Source organism: Gopherus evgoodei, chromosome 3 (genome assembly GCF_007399415.2).
Source record: "Gopherus evgoodei ecotype Sinaloan lineage chromosome 3, rGopEvg1_v1.p, whole genome shotgun sequence".
Lineage (NCBI taxonomy): Eukaryota > Metazoa > Chordata > Testudines > Testudinidae > Gopherus > Gopherus evgoodei.
The window spans coordinates 78,945,742-78,963,288 of record NC_044324.1 but is presented as its reverse complement, the minus strand read 5'-3'; the positions used below and the strand labels follow the sequence as shown (position 1 = coordinate 78,963,288).

The following is a 17,547-nucleotide window of genomic DNA, read 5'->3' as shown; positions in this document are numbered from 1 at the left end:
ATATGGAAGATCTGCTCCAGCTTCTGGCGACCTGGCTGCCGGACCTTATAGTCGACTTCTCCTATAGCTTCTATCACCTCATATGGCCCCTACCACCTGGCCAGGAGCTTGCTCTCCGTTGTGGGTATGAGCACCATCATCCAGTCCCCTACCTGGAACTTCCGGGGCATTGCTTGGCGATTGTAGTACGTCCGTTGTGCCCCTTGGGCCTTCTCCATGTGTTCGCGCACGAGGGGGGTGACTCGGGCTATTCGGTCTTTCATCTGCAGCACATATTTCACAACAGGTTTGGCTGTTCTTCCCAGTCTTCTTTAGCCAGGTCCAGTATGCCCCTGGGGTGTCGACCATGTAACAGCTCGAAGAGGGAGAATCCAGTGGAAGCCTGAGGAACTTCCCATATGGCAAACAGTACATAAGGCAGCAGGGCGTCCCAGTCTTTCCCGTCACGACTAATCACCTTCCGTAACATGTTTTTCAATGTCCTATTAAAACATTCGACGAGGCCATCGGTCTGGGGATGGTAGATTGATGTTCTAAGGGTCCGTATGTGGAGCATGGTACATAAGTCCTTCATCAGTCCAGACACAAAGAGGGTCCCTTGGTCGGTCAGGATCTCCTTAGGTATTCCTACTCTGGAAAAAATCTGGACTAATTCTTTGGCTATGGTCTTGGACATGGTATTCCATAGGGGAATGGCCTCGGGGTATCGGGTGGCATAATCTAATACTACCAAGATGTACTGATGGCCCCGGGCTGACTTCTGCAATGGCCCTACTATGTCCATAGCTATTTGCTCAAATGGAACCTCAATAATTGGCAGAGGTACCAGAGGGGCCCTTAAGTATGGTCAGGGCCCATGTATTTGGCATTCCGGACAGGAGGTACAATATCACCGGACGGCCGCATAAATGATAGGCCAAAAAAACCTCTGTAGAATCTGATCAAGGGTCTTATCAACCCCTAGATGGGCCCCGAACAGATGACTGTGGGCCAGATCCATTACCGCTCTCTGATGCTTCCGGGGGACCAAGAGTTGTTCTATGACTTGCTCTTGGACGTGGACTACTCTATATAGCAGACCCTTCTTAAACATATAACATGGCCCTGGGCCCTTAACTCTCCCCTCCACTGGGACCCCATTTACCTCGACCACTTCCTTATGAATATTGTGGTATATGGGATAATTGGCCTGATCCTGACCAAAATTCCCGCGTGCAGTCCCTATTTGTCCAAATTTGGGGGAGGTGTCTACCTCCGTCTCCCCCTCGGGGAAAGCCCCTGGGGAACCAGGCCCAACAATAGGGTTGTTCATGGCCGACCCAGTCCCGCTGTCAGCTGAGACCCTTCCTTCCCCTGCCAGCACAAACTTCAGGTACTGGGTCAGGATCCTCATCCCCCTCTTTTTATCCGCCTTCCGTTCCCTCTGAGTCTTTCTGGACTTCCCCGGCAGGGAGAACAAATGCTGGCTACATTAATGGAAGGCGGGGGGCGGGTCACCTATCTGGGCCACACCTTGGGTTCCAGGGTCATTATTTTCTTCTACCTCATCCCCAGGGCGTAAGCCATCAAACCCCGGGAAGTCTCATCCTATAAAAACTACTCCCACCTGAAGGCAGAAATCCTGGCAAGGACAAGCGTGATGCCGGCCATAAGGGCCCAGCGCTTCCACGAGTGGAAGTACCAGGATGACAAAGCACCAGGGTCCCAGCTACTTGACTTTCGGAACTACTCCCACCATAAACTTAGTGGGGCTTCCAAGAACTTCTGTGCTTACGGGGATGGTCGAATAATAGCTGACATCCCATGCACACAGGATATTCCCGAGCTTTTGGCCTGGGATAGTTGGCCCAGCCTGATCAGCTTCCCTGAGACTAATGTGATTGCACTTCCAGAGTCTATTAACGGGCCTAGTGTATCTATGAGGGACCATTGCAACCCCAATTAGACTTATTAGCTCACATGGTCCCCCTATATCTCCCAGTTCACATTGCATAGGCTCTCCTAGATTTGGGCATTGGGCAGCAATATGCCCCAGTTCACCACAGGCATAACATCAGTACCCCGCTCGGGGCAGCCCCCTATTTTTCGGGCTGCTGGGATTTATTGTAAAGGAGGGATCATTTTGGCGGACCCCCCTCATACATCCAGCGGCAACCCCCTCACGTACCTGTCCAATACCAGGATTTCCACTACCTTCTCTGGCCCATGGATCTCGCGGCGGAGCCACTTCCGCGCAAGGTGTATCAGGTCAAATAGCTGGGACCCTGGTGCTTTGTCATCCCGGTACTTCCACTCGTGGAAACGCTGGGCCCTTATGGCCGGCATCACGCCTGTCCTCGCCAGGATTTCCGCCTTTAGCTGGGAGTAATCCATAGCTGCTTCTGTGGTCATGTCAAAGTAGGCTTTCTGGGCCTCCCCACAAAGGAATGGAGCCAGGAGGCCTGTCCACTGATCTTGGGGCCAGGCCTCCCGCAGTGCCATCCTCTTGAATGCAAGGAGATATGCCTCTATATCGTTATCTGTTGTCATCCTCTGTAAATAGTTGCATGCCCGTAGCAGCTGGGTCCCCTGGGCCCCGTGCGTCAGCGTGGTCAGGGCTTTCAACTGGTTCACTACTTCATTCAGGGTGGCTAGATCTTGGGCCACTTGGCTCATCAGCAGCTGGTTTGTCTCCTGTTGGACACATACTTGCTGGGCTGCCATCTGTGCTCTGGTAGCCTCTTGTTGAACCGCAGTGGCCTGTATCAACGCCTTCACTACGTCCTCCATTTTTTTTTATTTTTTTTTTGTGATTTTACGTTGCCCTGAGATGGCTTGCCACAGAGCCTCACTCACTATGACATCCCACTCCTGACACCACGTGTGGCAAAGTACCTGCTTCTCCTCAGCTGGCTCAGTCCCTTTTTGCCTTGGAGACACAGGCTTGGGCAAAGCAAAGTCCTTCCCGGTTGCGCAGGGTCTGGCTGATCCTTTTCTCAGTCAGTCCCTTGCTCTGTTTCTCTCCCCTTCTGGGGACAGAGTGCAGTCTTCCTTGCTGGAAGTGTTCAGAGTCTTGCTGCACCTACTCGCTGGCAGCTTCTCTGCTTCTCTCACTTCCCCACTGCTTCCCTGCCACGGAGGGTTTAAAAAGGTCTCCAGCAATTGGGGCCAGCTGAACCTAACTAGTTCCCTGGTAACCCCTGTTCCAGCTGAAACTTATTTCTCCATAGCTATCTCCCCTCAATGGATAGGGAGAGGCCTTTTAACCCCTCTGGGACTAATTACTACCCCTCCCTTGGTAGCTATTTGTCCTGGATTTGCCACAATTAGCATGAGAAACAATTTGTCATATACTGAGGTAGAAAGTTTTAAAAGACAGCAATATCTTTCAAATTTGTCTACTGACGTGACTCTTCATTTCTAAGAAAAATCTATTTTGAAAACAGTACAATAGTTCTGTAGAATCAAGAAGAACGTTAACTCCTTAGCACAGGGACCGCATTTGTATTTGTTCGTAGAGTGCTAGTACAATGTGACCCAATCCTCATTTATATGTTGTGATTATTGTTATAAATATTTATAAAGTAAACAACCACAAGCTTTCAAGGATCTTAGGAGGAAATCAGACTATCAAAAAAAATATCAATTTTCCCATCCACTGAGTGTAGATGAATATGTAATCAAACAACTCTCTCAACACTGTAAAACTGATTCAATGTATTTATCTCTGGATGCTCAGTAGTACCATTATACCCATATGCACACAGCTAACAAAATATCTTTTTAGCATATGAACATCTGGATCCACATGATCTTAGAATACAGCTTAGAATGAGTTTAGTAGATAAAGAATTACATATTAGAGGCTGTAAAAATCATTGGGAGGTAACAACAACTTGCATGCATAATTACTGGAAAGGAACTGCCTCTCACAGGTGTGAAATCATTTGCATAGTATCTGTGCAAGGAGGATGGGAGACTGAGCTCAGCCTTTGATAAGCTGGGGTTGGTGGGGAGGCAGGGAGATTCCTCCCCAACAACCAAGGAATTTGGACTTCCCCAGGGGGAAACCTCGCCCTGCTATGCCTAATGCTTAGCTGGTTCAGTGTGGAGCTAGTTAAGTCCAGAGGGGAAAGGGCAGGGGTCTTTGAAGAGAAGCCTCCCCGTATGGACTGGGGGGGCAGTAGCTTCTTTTGAGTGCCCCTCATCCACAAACACAAAAGATGGGGGAGTGGACCAGCCGGTTACCTCCAGAAGCCTGGGATAATAGGAAGGGAATCAAGGTAACCAGGTCACCCAACATCATGGGATGTTCAACAGGTCCAATCTTGTTCTCAAAAATTGCACTGTGTACTAGTGTAATAAAAATCTTTAGAACATATAATGTTATTGCAGTATTCAAACCAAACAATATGGAATAAGAAAGTATAATTTTGTCCTTGTATCATTGGAACTCCTGAAATTGAATTCTTCGAGAATCAAGGAAGTATTTTATGGAGATGTGCCAAAGTGTGGTGTTACCCGTGCACAAGGCACTCTTGAATCAAACCAGCTTCATCAAGGAAAGCTGTTCAGAAAGATAAGGAGGAGCAATGAAAATAATTAAGAAACACAAAGACAATTTTACGGGATGCCTCTTTTATCTACTAGGTGATGAACTAAGCATTCCAAGAAAGCCAAGCTCTCTACTAAATCTTTTGGCCTTTACACTTACCTCTAATCTGAGGGAAAAAATGAATATATGGGCAATCTTAAAAATGTTCCCTGACAAGTAAAATAGAATGTAACTGTAATAGAACGTATGAAGAAAGTCCAGAATCTTTAAAACTTTAGCTAAGGTTAAGGAAGAAAGGAGAGAGTAGCAAAATATGGACCCTGAACTTCAGAAAAGCAGACTGACTCTCTTAGGGAACTGATGGGCAGGATCCCCTGGGAGGCTATTATGAGGGGGAAAGGAGTCCAGGAAAGCTGGCTGTATTTTAAAGAAGCCTTATTGAGGGTGCAGAACAAACCATCCCGATGTGGAAAAAGAATACCAAACATGGCAGGCGACCAGGTTAGCTTAACAGTGAAATCTTTGGTGAGCTTAAACTCAAAAAGGAAGCTTACAAGAAGCGGAAACTTGGTAACATGACTAGGGAGTGGTATAAAAATACTGCTGGAGCATGCAGAGGTGTAATCAGGAAGGCCAAAACACAACTGGAGCTGCAGCTAGCAAGGGATGTGAAAGGTAACAAGAAGGGTTTCTACAGGTATGTTAGCAACAAGGAGGAGGTCAGGGCAAGTGTGGGACCCTTAATGAATGGGGGAGGCAACCTAGTGATAGATGATGTGGAAAAAGCTGAAGTACTCAATGCTTTTTTTGCCTCGGTCTTCGCAGGCAAGGTCAGCTCCCATACTGCTGTCCTGGGCCACACAGTATGAGGAGGAGGTGAGCAGCCTCAGTGCTGAAAGAACAGGTTAAGGACTATTTAGAAGAGATGGACATGCACAAGTCCATGAGTCCAGATCTAATGCATCTGACGGTGTTGAGGGAATTGGCTGATGTGATTGCAGAGCCATTGGCCATTATCTCTGAAAACTCATGGTGATCGGGAGAGGTCCCAGATGATTGGAAAATGGCAAATATAGTGCCCATCTTTAAAAAAGGGAAGAAGGAGAGCCCGGGGAACTAGAGACCTGTCAGGCTTACCTCAGTCCCTGGAAAAATCATAGAGCAGAATCAAAGAATCCATTTTGAAGCACTTGAAGGAAAGGAAGGTGATCAGAAACAGTCAACATGCCTGACCAACCTTATTGCCTTCTATGATGAGATAACTGGCTCTGTGGATAGGGGGAAAGCAGTGGACGTGATATATCTTGAGTTTAGCAAAGCTTTTGATAAGGTCTCCCGCAGTATTCTTGCCAGCAAATATAGATTGGATTAATGGACTACAAGGTGGATAGAAAGCTGGCTAGATTGTCAGGCTCAACAGGTAGCAATCAATGGCTTGATGTGTAGCTGGCAGCCAGTATCAAGCGGAGTGCCCTAGGGGTTGGTCCTGGGGCCAGTTTTGTTCAACATCTTTATTAATTATCTGGATGATGGGATGGATTGCACGCTCAGCAAGTTTGCAGATGACACTAAACTGGGGGGAGAGGTAGATATGCTGAAGGGTAGGGACAGGGTCCAGAGTAACCTAGACAAATTGGAGGACTGAGCTAAAAGAAATCTGATGAGGTTCAACAAGGACAAGTGCAGAGCCCTGCACTTAAGACAGAAGAATCCCATGCACCTCTACAGGCTGGGGACCAACTGGCTAAGCAGCAGTTCTGCAGAAAAGGACCCGGGGATTACTGTGGATGAGAAGCAGGATATGAGTCAGCAGTGTGCCCTTGTTGCCAAGAAGGCTAACAGACTATTGAGCTGTATTAGTAGGAGCACTGCCAACAGATCGAGGAAAGTGATTATTCCCCTCTGTTCGGCACTGGTGAGGCCACATCTGGAGTATTGTGTCCAGTTTTGGGCCCCCACTACAGAAAGGTTCTGGACAAATTGGAGAGAGTCCAGCAGAGAGCAATGAAAATGATCAGGGGGCTGGGGCACATGATTTATGAGGAGAGGCTGAGGGAACTGGGCTTGTTTAGTCTACAGAAGAAAAGAGTGAGGGGGGATTTTATAGCTGCCTTCAACTACCTGAACGGGGATGGAAGCAAAGAGGATGGAGCTCGGCTGTTTTCAGTAGTGGCACATGACAGATAAATGAGCAAGCTGCAGTGGGGGAGGTCTGGGTTGGATATTAAGAACCACTATTTCACTAGGAGGGTGGTACTCAAATGTGTTATCTAGGGAGGTGGTGGAATCTCTATCCTTAGAGATTTTTAAGACCTGGCTTGACAAAGCCCTGGCTGGGATAATTTAGTTGGTGTTGGTCTCGCTTTGAACATGGGGTTGGACTAGATGACCTCCTGAGGTCTCTTTCAACCCTAATCTTCTATGATTCAAATAAAAAAAAGTAAATATAGCATTTGTTTAAAAGGAAGAATACCTTCCTTGCCTGTTCAGTTATAAATACATGGTTCCAATTCCAGTTATACAATGGCTGTAATTATAATTTTTTCATTCCAGCACTGGGTATTACGTATCTGTCTGGGTCAGCGGCTGCATTTTTAGCATAAAGCAGTATCAATATCATATATTCCTCACCTTAGATACCACAAAACATAGTGGCAAAAAAGCCCCTCAAGTAAAAGAATATTCTCATTATGCAGAAAGTCAAGTACTTTGCCTACTGACTACCTACACTTAATAAAAGCAGTCCAGCACATCACTACAGGAAATAGTGAAAGCATTATTTTTGTAGCTATGCTAAGATTTTGTTGCACAACTGGCACATTAATTTTGTGTTCTAGATATACTACACATTATGAATCAAAACATTTGAAGACTATACATAACTCCTATATTATTTCAGAGTTTAAATACATACTCAAAATAATTGCCAAATTACACGTTTTTCATATGTTATGGACAAAAATCGCATTTAATTACTTTGACAGAACTCCATTTACACTTCAAAAGATTTGTTTACAGCAAAAAAAATCTATTTAAATAGCAGTAGCTTAAGTATTTATTCTGGAATCTAACACAGAATATATGGCATAGTACTATACTTTCCAATTTGCAAAGTTGTATTTTCTAGATAAAAAAATACAGTAAAAGCTGTGTTATCTGGCACTTTACCAACCAGAGAGCTCTATAACCCGGCATTGCTAATCTTTAAAAAAATCTGGTTTATAGTCTGGTTGGTGCAGGGCCAGCAGCCTTCCTACCTGGCTCCATGTAGCCCCCCACACGTGGCGACACGTCCCTGCTGCTCCTAGGCAGAGGCCTAGCTAGGTGGCTATGCACGCTGCCTCCGCCCACAGGTGCTGCCCCTGCAGCTCACATTAGCTGTGGTTCCCAACTAATGAGAGCTGTGGAGCCAGCGCTCAGGGTGGGGAGGCAGCAAGCAGAACCACCTGTCACGCCTCCATCTAGGAGCAGCAGGGAGAGGTCGACACTTGCGGGGAGCTGCCCAAGGTGAGCGCCCCCCCAATCCAGCACCTCAAAACCACTCCTTTGCCCCAATCCTCTTCCCTGAGCCCCCTCCTGCACCCAAACTCCCTCCCAGAGCGCTCGCCCCATACCCCCTTCCTGCACCCCAACCTCACAACCAAACTCCGTCCTCTTAGTTAACCAGAATTTTTCCCTTACCAGCACCCCCCATCCTCCCAACATGGCAGATAAAAAAACCTGCTCATTTTTGATATCTTAAGTTGTATATAGAAGGCTTGAAATGTTAGTTTCATTTCAATTTAAAATACAAAGTTTTCCTTTTTATGTTTTCCTAGAAATATTAGGAAAGTGAAATCTTGTCTTCCTTTCTCGTTACTGAGAGTGCGAGAAAAGGAGGGAAATTAGGAAAATGTATCTGTACTTACCTGAAAATTTCCTCTCTTTGAATAAGGTCCACATATCTTTTACAATGAGTACTTCAGCATGCTTACAAGCCTGGGGGTAGAACCAGACCTGTCAGTCACTGGCAGCAGGAGACTACTCCGCCTCCTGTTCCCCCCAGCTGAGATAATTTCCACAGCAGGTATAATTCAAATCTACTTGAGATTGTGTTAAACATACTTTGAGGAAAAAGAGAACAATTTATTTTACTGCAGAACATGGTAACTAATGGTGAACTAATGGCCATGTAGCTGACATGACTAAGCTGTGCTGCAATTATCAGTGCTCCTGAAGACTGGACTTTGATGCTTTAGTGAAGGAAGAATATTTCTTGAATTAAATTAAGGAACAAATGTCATGACAGTTGTGAGAACTACTTGTCTGAATTAAAAATACAATTTCCCCTTTTGACCAGAACCATTAGGCACAAATTCTCTTGTAAGTTGCTCCAATTAAGGAGGAGAAATTGGTGATGATGGAGTCAGGTGTTTCTTTGATGCAATCCTGTTTATTTACAAAGAATATACATAAAGTCCTGTTTCCATGAACACTGCAGGAAATGAACAAGAAGAGACAGTTTCTTTCCTCACAGTTCCAATCCCCTTTTCCAGTTAGCCCAAAATCACTCTCAGATTTTCTCAGGACCACACTCCCAGTGCTCATTCTGAATGCGTCCTTAGCTTTAGTCTGCCCCTTCTCTGCCAACTTGTCTGGTGTTTTTCCTGCTTCTCTCTTCACAAAACAATAGTCAGAGGAACTCCTCTGCTCACATGTGCCAGGCAGGTGCCTTTGTCTTTGGCAGTGATGTGTGCCTGTGTTTGGGGTACAGGCCACTATTATTTCAGCTCTCTGGTTCCATAAAGGACGCACGTGTTTCTTACAACAATCTTAAATGAAGGGTGGCAGTTACACTGAACCTACATGATCACAGACACACCCTCTCCCCCATCTCAGCTTTGCCCACTGTCCTGGTTGAGCTTACAGTGGTGACACCCTAAACATCCATCTCAGGCAAAGGCCAAAGCACATCAACAGCCATGCACCCTTGTAAGGATAAGGCCTTTTCCCGTAGCCATATTGTAAGGGCTGAGGTCCTTTGTCTGCAGCCATATTAGGAGAGCAGAAACCAGAAAGTCACATCCTCACATTCCATCTAAATCACATTACAACAATGTAATATCAGGCTGTTAAAAAGGCGATCCTGTCCTAATAGTACACACCATCACCAGATAAAGAAACAGATCTTAAGGTGGTTAAAGAAAACTTTGTTTGATGGCATCCTTTCTGGCAGGAAATCATTTAGCAATAAGTTGTGGTTGTGAAATCCCTACTTCTTTATTGTTTTGTCTTTATGGTCTCCATTTCTCTATTGTTTACCTGTACGGTCTCTGTCTGGTTCTTTGATTGTTTCTGTCTGTTACATAACTAATTTTGCTAGGTGTAAATCAATTAAGATGGTGGGGTATGATTGGTTAAAGAATTATTTTACAATATGTTAGGATTGGTGAGTAATATTTTAGTAAAATGATTGGTTAAGTATAGCTAAGCAGGACTTAAATTCACTATATAAATTCAAGTATCAGAGGGGTAACCATGTTAGCCTGAATCCACAAAAACAACGAGGAGTTAGGTGGCACCTTAAAGACTAACAGATTTATTTGGGCATAAGCTTTCGTGGGTAAAAAACCCACTTCTTCAGATGCATGGCATATAAACTCGAGTCCAAAAAGGAGAAGGAGACCAGCAGAACAACAACAAGAAGGAAAGAAATACCTGAAAGAACTCACAAGATCAAAACTGCTAAGAATCCTGCATGACTGTGACGTGCAGCAACCAGAATCCAAACAAGACTGACCTTGTCTGGCCAACAGGTAAAGTCCACCTACATGAGGAGGATTGGTGAGCATACACATACTAAACATACAGTGCTATTCTGCTTGGTAATTGTTAATAAATAGAGGATAAGGATATTACTGTGTAAGGCTTTTTCACTGGTAAAAGGTCTTGCAAACCCACAGAAGAGTATACCCTGAGCCCTAAGAATTGGGCAAGGGTGGGTATTTAAATTAACCAGATTACACCTTGGGAAAAGTAAGGTGCCTTTCACCTGGAGCTCTAGGAACTGGGAAAAGGTGGTGGTGCCTAAATTAGCAAGATTACACCTTGAGCCCACAGAAGGGTAAAGGTGGATACCCTAGTGTGTGTGTAACAGAGAATTTTGTGCAGGTAACAACCCATTGGTGTCCCCACAAGATACTGCTGTCTTAAACAAACCTCCTTTGCAATGTAAGCATCACATTTTCCCCAACAGAATTTTTCTCTAATCTTGAACAAGGTTTTTACAACTTCAAAATGTCCAGCGGTTTTAAAATCATGACATAATCAAAGGACCTTTTTCAATGAATTTGATACAACCAACTGTTACTTGAACTCATCACCCACCGGTTTTTTCCACATCTCCTACAAGAAACTCCAGAGAAGGAAGATCTGACTGAGCAGTTGGCCACTGTGGAGGCAGAAAAAACTGGTGGGAACTTCAGAAGGTTGGACATTTCCCTCTGCCAGTGACAGACAAGTCAGGGCCTGCTCCCAAGTGGCCCATTGTAACAAATCTGTGGACCTTAGCATGAAGAAGAAACTTTTTGGATGAGTCAAAAATATATAGCAGCAGCTTTTTCAGTCATTAATTAGAGGGGCAATGATGGTGAGTTCTTAACGAAATGAGTTTTTCTCCAAATGTTTCTGTTAAATAGGAGCTAACAAACAAAAAAATAGAGAGAGTTTTAAAATAATGGAATAAAAATCACATCTCCTTTTAAGGTTTCTTTTCTTTGACCCTTACAATGTTACATAATCTTAATAGTTCTCCAGTTTTCTATAGTCTTCCAGGATACTGTTACACCTTCAAGAATGGAATTTGAAAGATAAGTTTATTAAATTTAGTTCTGACCTCTGAGGAACTTACTTCCAAAGTGTGGTAGAACTTGCCAATGTAACAGGCACTCACTTCTCTCAGCTGCCTGAAAACACTCGACACTCAAGTGCTCCAACCTGTTTTTAAAATAACTCCCATTTCTATGCTTACATAATACTTCACACATCTATGAACAAAAACAAATATATTTACTACATATATTACATTTTTCCATTTGCACTTCACATCCATTGCACCATTCACCTTTCTCCCTGGGCTAAATCCTTTAATCCTTCTGATTTATCCAGACCAGAGCATAAGGAGGTGTCACAAGACAATAATTAACAACTTCTCCCCCCTACACAAAAGAAGGCAACAGAAGACCTAGTAACAAAGATTTAGTGCCTCAGTGAAAAGCTCTGATTTTACAAGAGTCATCACAAACAAAGTCCTTTATTCAGTATCAGTCTTGGCATTTTTGTCTCTGTCTCATACACAAGGGTGGACCACACTACGGGGGGAAATCGATCTTAGATACGCAACTTCAGCTACGTGAATAACGTAGCTGAAGTCGAATATCTAAGATCAGATTACTCACCCGTCCTCACTGCGCGGGATCGATGTTCGCGGCTGTCCCTGTTGATTCCGCAACTCCGTTGGGGTTGATGGAGTTCCGGAATCGATGTAAGCGCCCTCAGGGATCACTATATAGCGCGTCTAGATGAGATGCGATATATCGATCCCCGAGCAATCGATTATAACCCGCCGATACGGCGGGTAGTCTGGACGTAGCCACAGACACTCTCTGGAATGTGTTGCAGACTACTGAGCAAGAAAGAGAATAATTAGTGACGCCGCAGAAAAAAAGTGAAAAAAAGCAGTTCTGAACTCATTCCTGTACCTACTGTAGTGAATGGGATTTCTGCTATCGATACCAACGTGGACAATGGTGATATAGTCTACTTAGATTTTCAGAAAGCCTTTGACAAGGTCCTTCACCAAAGGCTCTTAAGCAAAGTAAACTGTCATGGGATAAGAGGGAAGGTCCTCTCATGGATTGGTAACTGGTTAAAAGATAGGAAACAAAGGATAGGAATAAATGGTCAGTTTTCAGAAATGGAAAGAGGTACATAGTGATGTCCCCCAGGATTCTGTACAGGGACCAGTACTATTCAACATATTCATAAATGATCTGGAAATGGGTTAATAATGAGGTGGCAAAATTTGAGATGATACAAAACTACTCAAGATAGTTAAGTCCCAGGCAGACTGCGAAGAGTTACAAAGGGATCTCACAAAACTGGGTGACTGGGTGACAAAATGGCAGATGAAATTCAATGTTGATAATGCAAAGTAATGCACTTTGGAAAACATAATCCCAACTGTACATATAAAATGAATGGAACTAAATTAACTGTTACCACTCAAGAAAGAGATCTTGGATTCATTGTGGATAGTTCTCTGAAAACATCCATTCACTGTGCAGCAGCAGTCAAAAAAAACTAACAGAATATGAAGAAAGGGATAGATAATAAGATAGAAAATATCATATTGTCGTTATATAAATCCATGGTACACCCACATCTTGAATACTGCGTGCAGATGTGATCACTCCATCTCAGAAAAGATATATTGGAACTGGAAAAGGTACAGAAAATGGCAACAAAAATTATTAGGGGTACGGAACAGCTTCCATATGAGGAGAGATTAATAAGACGGGGACTTTTCAGCTTGGAAAAGAGACAACTAAAGGGGGGATATGATAGAGGTCTATAAAATCAGACTGGTGTGAAGAAAGTAAATAAGGAAGTGTTATTTACTCCCTATAATTCAAGAAATAGGGGTCACCAAATGAAGTTAATAGACAGCAGGTTTAAAACAAACAAAAGGAAGTATTTCTTCACACAATGCACAGTCAACCTGTGGAGCTCTTTGCTAGAGGATGTTGTGAAGACCAAGACTATAACAGAGTTCAGAAAAGAACTAGATAAATTCATGGAGGATAGTCCATCAATGGCTATTAGCCAGGATGGGCAGGATGGTGTCCCTAGCCTGTTTCAATGGGCAACAGAGGATGGATCACTTGATGATTACCTGTTCTGTTCATTCCCTCTGAAGCACCTGGCATTGGCCACTGTTGGAAGACAGGATACTAGGCTAGATGGATCTTTGATCTGACCCAGTATGGCCGTTCTTATATTCTTATGTTACACAATCGCTAAAAGGTCTTTTTCTGCAAATATCCGATAATACTGATCTAGAAATTATCTAGTGAAGTAACTGAACGGTGGGCTCTACTATTATAATTTCAGGGAGACTAGAACTTGGACTCAATAGATTTAAGGAGTTGGACCAGGGGTGAAAGTAGAAATAAGACTTACCAGTACGGGGCTGGTTTGGGGCCGGCTCTGGCTCCCAGAAGGGGCAGGGCCTCGGGCGGAACGGGCGGGGATGGGAGGGTCAGAGCCAGCCCTCGTCTGCCCTGTACCGGTAAGTGCCCTCTCCCTTCCCCACTGGGGTAGCAGCAGCAGCCGGGGGCTCCGGCAGCAGTTTAAAGGGCCCTGGGCTCGGCCGCCGTTACCACCCCGCATCCTTTAAACTGCTGTTGGAGTCGCTGCCGCTGCTACGCCAGGGCTCTGGTAGCAGGTCTCCAGGGGCTATATAAAGGGCCCAGGACTCCCCTGCTTCTACCACCCCACCCCTTTAAATAGCCCGTGGAACCCTGGGGTAGCGGCGTCAGGGCTCCGGCGACTATTTAAAGGGCCTGGGGCATAGAGGCAGCGGGAGCCCCGGGCCTTTATATAACCCTTAGCGCCCCGCCACTACTCCAGAGCTCCAGCAGCAGGGCTCTGGCAGCAATTTAAAGGGCCTGGGGCTCGAGCCACTGCTGGGAACCCCAGGCCCTTTAAATTGCCACCTGGGGAAGCCGGGCTGCCCCAGTATGGCACATCGGCTCTTGCCAGTATGCTGTACTGGGGCGTACCGGCTTACTTCACCTCTGAGGGGGACCTAAAAAACTTCTCTCAATTTCCTTAGGAAAATACTCTCCTTGAGGACGTCTGTCCTCTTCTCCAGGACTGTATGTTGATTTAAAAAACAAAAACAACCCCCCCCTACTTCTGAAAGCCATGGGAATATGTATCTTTCTCATCTCCCAGCAACCTCAAGCTATCATCATTCAGAGCTGTACTTTTTAAGAAAGCCTGATCAAAAGCCCATTGAGGTCGATGGAAAAACTCCCACTGATTTCAGTAGGCTTAGGACCGGGGCCACAGAGCCAAAAGGAAAAAGATGTTTCTACCAGGTCAAATATGATGGCTGAATTTTAAAGAGAAATGGATAACTGTGTAAACCTTCTGCCTGTCTGAGCTGGCAGCAACAAGGGCTGGGTTCAGTATCTAGGGGTTCCATTTCAATAACGCAATGCAAAATCGGCTCGAGCTCTCACCCAGTGATCTGGGACAATTACATACATCCCCCGGGCGCCTCTAAGAGGCAATACTTCCCCTCCCGCAAGCATGGAGTCTGAGTCTAGCAAAATCCTTTTAATCAAGGAGGAAAACAATGCAGCATTATGTTGGGGAAACACTACAAATAGGATTCATAACACAAACCATGAGCAAAAGACCCATCCCCGAGTAAGTTTGCCAGTGTCCTTTTCCCCTCAGGGTCTTAAGTCCAGCAATCCAAAAATCACCCAAAAGTTCAACAACCCAAAAGTCTCTGTCCCTGGTCAGTGCAGCCCCAGAGTTCAAAAGTTTATCTGCAGAGTTTTACCTCCCAGCCTGGGTGGCAATGGGGGAGGGGGCACGGGATGTTAAGGGGCATCTCATGTGGTCTGAGGCTGACTGCCCCACCCCTCTGGGGGGTTCTGCTGCAGCCTTCACCGTGAACCAATACGCCAGCCGCTCCACTCCACACAGTTGTCCCATGAGCCACTCCTGCTGTGCCGTGAACTGCTCTGCCAGTCACTCTGCAATATATCTTCAGGCCCCCTCACCACTTAACACAACACTCAGTAATATCAGCTCTTCAGTGATTTCACCCTATAGTAGGGGAGCCTCAGTGCTGGTGCACCATTGGCTCAAAGTGAATTCAGCTCAGTAGCCTGTGACTAGACTCCTACTGGAATCAAATTTAGCTCTGATATTCTACAGTGGAGAGAGAAGTGGGTGCAGTTGATGTTTCAGTGCCTTAAAAGAGGCCCATACTATCAGGTACAAATACCTGTCCCAGCCTCTCTGAATTCACTGGGTTGTGGAACCCATATCCCTCGTCTAGTAAGTGCTACTTAGTTGATGGCAAGTCCCTCTGTCATAAAACAGTTCCATTGTACTTGATTCACATAATCAGGGTAACAACACTTTATTCTTCCTGCCCAATAACAGAGGATCCGACAGGAGCCAAAGTGACCATTTGGGCTGCTGTGGACTCATGCTAGGTGGGGTGGGGTGTGCCTGTGCAAACAAGATCAGCCCCTGAAGTTCTTTTCCACAATTCGCCACCAGATGTCAGGGTAGAGCTCATTCTGACTCTGCTTACAACTGCATAATCACTAACATTTACAGCTGTGCATGCTACTGGACAGATTCTGACAGATGTTTACATTCAGCAGTACCTTCCTCTATAAGCCTCCATTTGTGGAGTAAGATTCTAGTCAGTATGAGAAAGGGTGACAGAATTTGGTCCTCATATAATATGAGTAATTTGAATCTTATGGTTAGGAATGTGAATTGATCATTTTCATATATCAGGAAGGATTTCCCATAAAGATCCTGCCTCTATGTACAGTGCTATAGTTAAGGTATTAAAATGGAAAATATGGAGAGGGCCAGCTTATATATAGCTTTATGTGTACGGCAAAGTCATGCAACAGAGAACATTAAAAGAAAACAAAAGTACACAGAAACGGATATACAAGAAAACACCCTATTTTGCTTTATGAATTAGTTGGTTATAATTACAAATGAGAAAGCTAAAAAAAATATAGCTGTCAAAGTTCACTCCTGAAGAAGTCAATGCTAAGTTTGAAAAGTCAATCACACAAAAATTAGAAATTGCTAGAATTAAGTGATGCAACTTTGGTTCTAGCAATCTTTTTCTAGGGTTTAAATTCAATGCCTCTGCATCATTCACTGTCCACCCTAGACAGTGAGACAGGGGTCCTGTGGAGCAAAGACTAACCAGCTATTAAAAAACTGATCTTTAATATATTTTTAATATGATTTCTTAGGATTTGTACAAAGAAACCTCCCAAAATTGCATCACGTGGAACCACAGTGACCCACCTCTAGAGTCATCAGCAGGGTTTAAACCCAGGACCTCTGCCACTTGAGCTAAGGAGTAACTGATAACTACTGTGGGCCATTACCCTTTATATAGACCATGCACTCTAGAGGAATGAGACAAACATTTTGCCAGTACCTTACACAAGTATTTGCTAGACAGGAGAATCTGGGGAATCAAATTCTTGGGTTCTTTTCTGGACTCTGGAGGAGAATGGAGTGTAGTAGTTACATGAAGCATAGCCAAGCATGTAAGTTTAGCACTTTCATCCTGAAAGGCAGTGTAGATGTAGACAAGACTTGGATCTTCCACTTTAGAGATAGAGTTCTAATTCTCAGCTCTGCCTGGGGTGACATTTTGCCTCTCAATTACTCCATCTGCAAAATGGGGAAAAAATATATTTGCCTGACTTCTAAAGTAGAAGTATAAAGCCTGGTTCGATAATAAAGGGTGGCAAATTATATAGTTTTATTAACACTAATCGGGTGAAGAGCTGGCCTACGTTGCTACTGTGTCTCATCTGGAACTCAAGTTCTGTGGAGCTTGGAGCATGCTCAATAGAAACAGAATTTTTCAGAGCTTTTAGCAGCAAGCCTCTAAAAAGTTCTATTGAGCATGTGCAAATGGAGATCATAAGAAAGAGATACCTTGGCCAAATCTACGGGGATTTTTGTGGGGCAGCTAAAGGCGCTACTCTAACCCCTGCAGTATCCCTTTGCCAAATTTCAAGTTCCTGCTCCAAGATACTAAAGTCCTTCAAATAAACTATACAGGAAACTTTTAACATTAACCATTATCTATGTTCACCAACCCATATTCTCTGAGACAGCTGAGCCACTTTTGGTTAAAACTTTCAAAAAAATTAGCCTGAGGCAGAAAGCAAATATGG

General features: G+C 44.5%; 1 protein-coding gene across 1 annotated transcript in view; it reads right to left on the bottom strand.

Annotated features, from left to right (window-relative positions):
• ANKRD6 (ankyrin repeat domain 6) overlaps positions 1-16,845 on the bottom strand; it is a 155,024-nt gene extending 138,179 nt beyond the window's left edge. Inside the window, exon 1 of the mRNA XM_030555941.1 lies at positions 16,797-16,845. The gene's annotated coding sequence lies outside the window, so the exon portion shown is untranslated. The remainder of the gene's footprint in view (positions 1-16,796) is intronic.
• Between the last annotated feature and the right edge of the window lie 702 nt (positions 16,846-17,547).